Source organism: Pinus tabuliformis, chromosome 5_1, assembly GCF_031772625.1.
Source record: "Pinus tabuliformis cultivar Carrire ecotype Pingquan chromosome 5_1, CPIR1, whole genome shotgun sequence".
NCBI lineage: Eukaryota > Viridiplantae > Streptophyta > Pinopsida > Pinales > Pinaceae > Pinus > Pinus tabuliformis.
Window position 1 is genome coordinate 686,953,374 of NC_142305.1, and position 7,884 is coordinate 686,961,257.

A 7,884-nucleotide genomic window follows, 5' to 3' on the forward strand; every position below is an offset into this window, starting at 1 on the left:
GAATAAGTTAGCGAGTCCCTAGGTTGAATTTTAGTTCTAGGCACCTCAAGAAGTCTATGTCTACTTGCTATGGATGGAATGTGAGTATCAGTGGATGGTGTGACACTATGTGGTCTAGTTTGGTATTGAACTTTTTCCTCTACCTTTACATACAAATCTACCCCTAGAATCTCATGATCTATACATGCATTCTAAATGAATTTTAATATTTTTTAACCATACATCTATAGGATGAATGCATATAATATGATATGCAAACTAAAAATAAAGTTCTATATACACTTCCCTATTGAGAAATCAATTCTAGTAGGATTTATGGTTTGATTCCTCTTTCTTGATAATTACTTGTGAATTATGTCGTCTTATTTTACTTCTTATTTAGTTTATATTTCATCAAGAAATTACCAAATTATATGTGTATGAAGATCACAAGAACAAGAGACACAATATGTAGGCGCACAACAAGGGAAAAAACCCTATAAGGAGAAAACCCAGTTAAGGACTCTTGCTTCAGTAGATTTAAATCAATATGAGACACTTCCAGACTTCTAGACCTAGATAAAGACCTCCTCCAACCACCAAGTCAACCCTTCCTCCTTGTAGATGCCCTTTTCTCAACCTTCCAAGTGTCAACGCTTCAAGGAGAAGCTTCAGATCATAATTTCGTCCCCAACAACAGATTTTCAGCCCCCTGGCTTCAGAACTTTGACCCTGCAACATAAACAAAATTTCGGCCCCAGCATTAGCCCAATATCTTCACACATGTGAGAGAAAGGTAGCCCAAAAACTCAATTTTCTTCTTTCCAACTTCTCTCCTTCTTCTCCAACAAATTCACCCTCTTTTCCAGCTACTGCTTCTTAGAGATCAAACTTGTTGATGATGCTCTCCAAATGAAATTGAGTTGCTCAATATATAGGCTTCTTGTAAGGTCAAATTTCCCTAATCCAAGCCTTCTTGTTGAGGGCAGAGCTGACTTGGTGTGAAAGTGACAAATTACCTTTTTGACTAAAAAATAATTCTTTCTACATGACACAAAAGCCCAATAAGGGTCTAATAATAATTAAAATGGCTCTAATGACTCAATACAAAAGCTAGGAGTCCTCAATGGGGACATTGATCTAGAAAACATTGACCCAAGCATGCAACTCGTGCTTTAATAAGTCATTTTCTTTAATAATAAAATTTTCTTTTGACAAGTACAATTGTGAAGACCAAAGCTAGTTACACTCTTCAACACTTCCTCTTAACTATGGAGGTATTCATAATTACATATATATACAAGTACATGGAAGATTTGAAAATTATCTTGAACTAGGAAGAGTTCTAGAAAACTTAGTGCTGCAGACTAGATTCTTGACAAAGGTAATCTATTCGGGTGAGACTAAAATGGACTAATTCTTTCAACCAGTCTAGGTACCATCAAGCTTGCTAACTAACCATCAATCAGGGGATCTAGGTGTGTATCCAAGTTTAGATCTCACCACCCTCCCTCTTTGGGATCTAGAAATCAACACAAAGGCTGACCAAATGTCCTCCTAAGCATTTTCCATTAGATGCTTCAACTCTCACTATGAAACTAGATATATCCAATTGTCCAAGCATGCTTCCAGAGTGTCCAATCTTCTTGTGGAGAGATTTTATCTGTATAAACATAAACCCTAATCAAAAATAAAATTTCAAATATAAAAGTAAGCACAAACCTTTTGGGTCCTCAATTACTAATTATGCTAATATCCTCATCGAGTTATCCATATTCAATTTGTCATAATCTTTATTCTTCTTTCATTTCTTCATCAGCACCAATTCATTCTCCAATTTATTCAAGGTATCTATCATGACTATCATAATATGCCCTCCCTCTCAAATGGGAGATGTACTCTTTCTTCTATCCAGACTCCCTCTTAACTCGGGGAGATCAACCACTTCTTTTATAACATCGGAGAACCTTTCATGGCTTCATTCCTTGATCATCATCATTCATATGCTTCTTTCATCATGCTTATATGAACATATTTGTTATCTTGAAGATTATGTACCTGCAAAACTTTAATAGCAAGTATAACAAAAAACAAATATACAGAAGCATGAATTTATCTATATCAAAAACATGTCAATACTATAATGGAAGCATTAAAATTTGAACATTAAACAACTAAACCTAGTTAGTTTCATGAGATACATCTTTTTACATACTAGATATCAACTTTTTCTTAGGGTTTTGTCATAAACCCTAGAATTCATCATCAAGACTTCGAGAAACTCAACCAAGATGTCAGTCTTATTATATTTAGGGCCTCAATATTATCTTTATAGATATATGAAAAATTCTACAATGACTTAATGTAAACCCTAGTTATGTCTTTGAGACACAAAGCCTTAGATATCTAATGTTTCAACACAACAATATGCTTTTACATTACAAACTTTTACTTGGGTTTGTTGCAAACCCTAGACTAAATCATATTGGAAACAATATCATATCCTAGAATATCAACTTCAACTAGAGTTTTTCAAACCCTAGGTTTCACAAACTAAAACATGAACATTAACAATTAGGATAACATACTCGCATATACATATCTAGGATGTGTTTCACATCAATATCTACTAGGTGAACCTAAGACACAAACATTGATACATCAAAGTTAACAATTTCATTCAAACTAGGGTTTCGATCATACAGACAGATATACACCTAAGGTTGCATTCCTAGGACCTCATTTTTAGCTAATACAATGGTCTTTCTTATAAACCCTAATTTACCAAACCCTAAATACCTAAGGTTTCAATACATAACTTAGACATTAACAACAAACCCTGAAGGACTAGGGTTTCTATCATTACAATACCAAACCCCTAAACATAAAAAAATGAATAGGTTTTCTATATTTCATTAACAACCCTAAGTAGACCATTGTTTCATAATAAATATTGACATACCTTAGGCTATGGTTTTATAGTGAACCTTTTAGGGTTCCATAAGAATGATTAGGTGATAATATAATGAGGGTATATTCAATTTAATGATTAATCACCCTAACAAGAATCTTTATGATTCAAAACCTTTTACAGGAAGAGAACTTTATAACAAAGCTTATATTTTGAGACATACCTTGAGTTGTTCCTTAACAAGCCTTGTAAGACATTTCTTTTGAAGGTCTTCCTTTGCTACATAACTTCTTCCATGCTTCAATTCTATCCTATGGAGTCTTCTCCATAACCTCTGTGTAATTTGCAATCTTCCCTACTAAGGAAAATACAAAGAGAAGGTTATTAACATATAATACAAACAAATCTTGTCATGATAGGGAAACCAAACATAACAAAGGAACAAGGAACAAGATACTTATCTTTTGGTAAAATGGTGTACGCTCCCTTCTTATATATTCTTCAATGGTTATATTTTTCCTTTTTGCAATTCCATTATGCTCGGGGTTGTAGGGAACAATGAGCTACCTATTACTACCTGTTTATTTACAATATGCAATCAATTTTTTGAAGTGTATTATATTCCATTATCGGATCTCAAAGTTTTTATCTTTCTTGTGGTTAAGGTCTCCACTTCAAATCTAAATTCCTTGAAATTTTTAAATACTTCGTCCCTTTTATTGAGAAGATAGAACCATGCCTTTCTAGAGTGATCATCAATGAAGGTCACATAAAGATGGCCTCCAAGAGATTTGATAGATGTTGAGCCACACATCGGAATAAATGAGGTCTAATATTTCTTTAGACCTTGTGTCACTACTTTAAAAAGGCTTCCTTGTATTATTTCCCAGAGCACATCCCTTACATACTCCTTCATGATCTTCTTTGATTTCGGGGATGCCATTTACCATTTGACTAAGTGAGGGAATTTTCATGTAGCGTATATGCCCATATCTTCTATGCCATAATTCAATAGGATTGATATCCATGTGAACTAGGGCTTGAGGAGATGGTGTCATGACTCTATATAACCTTCCTTCATGTACTCTAATACCTTTTTCCTTATCAATGCTTGAATCCTTTCCCCACACTAGAACTTTACCATCTACAAAGGAAACGTTATCTCCTTTATCTTCTAAACAAGAAATTAAAAGTAAATTCTTTTTCAAGCCTAGAACATAGAGTATATTGTTGAGGTGTAGCTTTGCTCCATTATTAAACTTCAATGATGTAGATCCGAGACCCTTGAATGCATAGCTATTATTGTCTCCTAGCTCCACTGCATGAGATGATGGTTCCATAGATAGAGTATGAAATTGTCCACTTTTTCCCTTCATGTGTCTTGATTCTCCACTATCAATGATCCATGCATTGTCAACATTGAGAGTACCTATGAGTGCAACCAAGAACCCTTCACTTTTGATTTTATTAGATAAGTTGTAGATGATCCTTCCAATCCAGCTTCTCTAATTCTTATTATAATATTGAATCCCATCTTCAAGTAACTTGTTATAGAGGGAGTAAACTTTCTTGTCAAGTCAAAAAAGTGATCTCCAACGTTCTTCGACCTTAGTTTTGATACCATGTTGAGAAATCAATGCTAGTAGGATTTAGGTTTTGATTCCTCTTTCTTGACAATTAATTGTGAATTGTGTTGGATTATTTTACTTATTATTTAGTTTATCTTTCATCAATCAATTACCAAACTATATGTGTATGAAGATCACAAGAACAAGAGACATAAGATGTAGGCACATAGCCAGGGGAAAACCCCTATAAGGGGAAAACCCAGTCAACAACTCTTCCTTCAGTAGATTAAAATCAAGATTAGACACTTCCAGACTTCTAAACCTAGACAAGGACCTCCTCCAACCACCAAGTCAACCCTTCCTCTTTGTATACGTCCTTTTCTCAACCTTCCAAGTGTCAATGCTTCAAGGTGTAGCTTCAGATCAGAATTTCGACCACAAAAACAGATTTTTGAACCCCCCAGCTTTAGAACTTCAACCCTGCAATAGAAATAGAATTTCGACCCCAACGCCAACCTAATATATTCACATGTGTGAGAGAAAGGTAGCCAAAAAACTTGATTTTCTTCTTTACAACTTCTCTCCTTCTTCTCCAACAACTTCGCACTATTTTCTAGCTACTACTTCATAGAGATCAAACTTGTTGATGATGCTCTCCAAATGAAGTCAATCTGCTCAATATATAGGCTTCTTGTAAAGTCGAATTGCCCTAATCTAGGCCAACTTGTTGAGGGTAGGGCCGACTTGGTGTGAAAAATTACCTTCTGGACTAAAAAATAATTATTTTTACATGATACAAAAACCTCAAGAAGGGTCTAATAATAATGACAATGACTCTAATGACTCAAGACGAAAGCTAGAATTCCTCAATGGGGACTTTGACCTAGAAAACATTGACCTAAGCATGAAACCCATGCTTTAATAAGTCATTTTCTTTAATAATAAATTTTCTTTTGAAAAGTAAAATTATGAAGACCGAAGCTAGTTACATTCTTCAACATTCCCCGGAAACAATGCCAAAATGTTGGTAATTTAATTCATGGTTAAATTATTTCATTAATTGTCAACCAAGGTTTATGTACTTGTGAAGTGCATGTGAAAAATATATGCTAGGAGTTCTATTTTTTATTTTTAAAATATGAAATGTAATGTCACTATATTAACTCATATCATTCTTACACACATGTTCTTTCCATCAAAATTACTCTTTCAAAAGAAAACTAAACTTCAAGGCAAAATCAAATGAAAATTCTAACTATCAAACTAAATTGAAACTTAATCTACTGTAACAAGAATTAAAAATTACTCTATTTGAACTGAATTGAAAGATCTATTCTAATGAGCAGGATTGAAATTTAATTCTACTTGTAGAAAATTGAAATATTATTCTAAATGCTCTTGGAGATCAAAATCTCTATTCTATTCAATAAAAGAGAAAATATGAATATAATTATTTCGAAAAAATGACAATCCAAAATATAACTCTGAAGGATTACCAATGTTTACAATTGTTATTGGAATCAATTAGTCCATTACTCATGAAATCAAAATAAAAACAACTGAATGAAGCAAACTATAAAAGGGAAATATTTTTGTCTTTTATGAGTGCTCAACCTGTTCAAACTACTGAATGTTAAACCAGAGATTGATTAACAAAATACCAATTAAAAACATTAACTAATTGCAATGAGAAAGAGACTATTCATGAAATAAGTTGACAACTAACATAACCAAATACTAAACTAACTTACAACTCTTCAGGGGGCGCTCTTGTTGAGCGTAAGCATGAGATCAATTATCAAATTATTCACACACACGTTGATCACCAAAGGTTGTATTAAATGTTGAAGTCTTCAATAGCAAATGATTACAAACTTAAAAAGAGTAATGATGTCTATTGCTTCACTCCATGGATTTTTATAATCCTCTATTAAATAATAGCCTTAAGAGCTATAAGCCGAGAAGCAAGTTTTCACTTGACAACTAAGAGATTAAATTGAAATTGGAATCCTTCTTCTCATGATTTGATACTGGAAGAGAAAATCATGAGAATATTTTGATTTGAAATATCATAAATTTTGATTCCAAATTCTTCTTGTCCAATTCCATGCTCGCTTGATGATGCCACGATCCTCCTTCAAATCCTACACATGGTCGGAGTATTATAACCAAAGTTGACTTCTGGTTTGATCTTTAGATCTCTCAAATCGGGTGAGTTGCCATATAAATGTGATAGGTGGATGTACATATGTTGAACATTTTCCATCTACCTATATCTTTTATTCCTCCTAACGTGCGATGGAACATATCTAACCATGGATGTAGCTATAGAATATTTGGTTAGCTGTAGAATGAGTGCAATTTGGTAGCTATAGGAATGTTTTGATTAAATTTCACAAAGAAACAATAGATTATAAACCATGAATGAATGATACCTTTTATGATGTTTGAGCATATTTGAAGTGACCTTTCAACTTGAAAATGTAGCAAAATTATCATGAAAAGGATGGAAAGGAAAGTGAAAGGGTTATTAAAAAGAAGACAAATCAGGGCTTCAACACACACCATGCAAAAACACTCTAATTATAAAACAAACCACTTCATTTTCAATTGCACTTCAACTTTGTTTGGCCCATTAAAGTGATCATTTATGAATCACCTTTAGTGGTTTATTGTGAACAATGGACAATATTAGCAACACCATGTGTTTTTCCTAGACCTAAATAGTGAATTCCATTATATTAGATCAAATGTAGAGATGAATGGAACACTACTTTTAATACCTAGGATGGATTATACAATTGGTTAGTTATGTTGTTTGGGTTTGCCAATACACACAAAACCTTCACTAGGTTGATGATAAAGTTTTGATGCCCTATATTGGAAGCTTGTAGTTATTTATTTGGATGATATTATGATTTACAATAGATAAGAGAAAGATCATTTGCAACATTTGAAGATGGCCTTTGAAGTGCTAAGGAAAGAGAATTTGAATATTAAGTTGAATAAGTGTGAGTTATTCAAGGAGGATCTAGTATACTTATGCTTCATTGTGTCCAAGGAAGGATTTTGCAAAGGATTTAGAGAAGGTACAAGCAATTTTGGACTAGCTCATGCCATGCAATGTCACAAAGGTAAGGATTTTTTGTGAGATTACTTTTCTTTTATGAAGCATTTATAACAAATTTCAATGGGATATTAACCAAATTCATTCAAAGGGTGCGTGTTTTGATGGATCGCAACAATGCAACATAGTTTTTAGCAATTGAAGAAAGGCATAACACATGCACCAATATTATCATTGTTGTATTTGGTAAGGTAATCTAACTGGATTATAATGTGAGCACAATGGATATTGGAATGGTATCAATTCAAGAGGGAAGGTAAATAATGTACTTTAGTGAGAAATTAAATAAAGAACAAAAC